Here is a 1717-nt window from a genome sequence, read left to right on the forward strand (position 1 = left end):
TTACTTTCTGTTTTAGTTAAACTTCTTCCCTTCCCCCTCTACTCTTTTGTTTTTCTTTGTTATTTTTAATTCTGTTTGCTAACCCACTAACTGTTTGATATATTGCATCACCCACAACTAACAGTAATTCTGACAAAAAATACTTTCTGCACCTATCTTTTCTTGCTTGCACTTGATGGTTGTATGACAGGGAGAAGAAGCGGGGCTTCAACTTCCTTCGATTCTGAACCTGAGAGGACCTTCCTTAGATTAAGGAGGAAGGCAAGAGGAAAGAAAGTGGTTGGTGCTGAGGAAGAGGAGGAATTCTTTGAACCAAACATGGAAGACAACATGGAAAACCATCATGAAGAAGAGGATCACAACCATGGGGGAGGAGGTAGAGCAAATCATGCTGGTGAGGATAGAAGAGTTTTGGGCTCTTACATCAATCCAAACCCAGGCAATTGTGGAAGTAGCATCCAAAAGCCAACAATCCATGCCAACAACTTTGAACTTAAACCACAGCTCATCACCCTTGTTCAGAACAACTGTTCATTTGGAGGAGGTGTTCAAGAAGACCCCAATCAACATTTAACCACCTTCCTGAGAATATGTGACACAGTGAAGTCTAATGGTGTTCATCCTGACGTCTATAGACTGCTCTTATTTCCATTCTCACTCAGGGACAAGGTAGCCAAGTGGCTAGAATCTTTCCCAAGGGAAAGCTTGACAACTTGGGAAGACGTGGTGAACAAATTCTTAGCAAGATTTTACCCTCCTCAACGAATCAATAGGCTGAGAGCTGAGGTCCAAACTTTCAGGCAACAAGATGGTGAGACTCTATATGAAGCATGGGAGAGGTTCAAGGACTTAATAAGGAGGTGTCCACCAGATATGTTCAACGAATGGGTGCAGCTGCACATTTTCTATGAAGGGCTCTCTTATGAGTCAAAGAAGGCCGTAGACCATTCATCCGGAGGATCTTTGAACAAGAAGAAGACTATTGAGGAAGCCATAGATGTTATTGAAACAGTAGCAGAGAATGACTACTTCTATGCTTCCGAAAGAGGGAGCACAAGAGGAGTAATGGAGCTAAATAACGTAGATGCTTTGTTGGCCCAAAACAAGCTCATTACCCAGCAGCTGGCTGACCTCACCAGGAAGATGGAGAGGAACCAAGTAGCAGCAATCTCCACTTCATCAACAACCCAAGAAGGAGTGAATGAAGAAGCAGAGGGTAGTCAGGAGCAAGCCAACTACATTGAGAATTCACCAAGGAAAAACTATGATCCATACTCCAAGACCTACAACACTGGATGGAGAAACCACCCAAATTTTGGGTGGGAAAGTCAGCAAGATCAAAACCAAGACCAGAGACGTTACAACTCCAACAACAATACAGCTCACCAACAATTCACACAGAAGACATCTCAACACCCCCACAACTACACTTCTCCACACGCCTATCAAAACCAAAACAGCACATCTGCTCCGAATCACCCATCAATTAATGACAAGCTCTCTAAGATTGAAACCTTACTTGAAGGAGTATGCAAAGACATTCGAAACAGTAAAGCATTCCGAGAGGAAGTGCAGTCAAACATGCAGAATCAAAATGCTGCCATCAAGAAACTGGAGACACAAATCAGCTATCTATTTAAGCAGCTTCCTAACCACAACTTTTGCTATGATGCCCATTCAAGCAAAAGGGAGGAGTGTCAAGCTATCACACTTAGGA

Source organism: Arachis ipaensis, chromosome B08 (assembly GCF_000816755.2).
Source record: "Arachis ipaensis cultivar K30076 chromosome B08, Araip1.1, whole genome shotgun sequence".
NCBI classification, from domain to species: domain Eukaryota; kingdom Viridiplantae; phylum Streptophyta; class Magnoliopsida; order Fabales; family Fabaceae; genus Arachis; species Arachis ipaensis.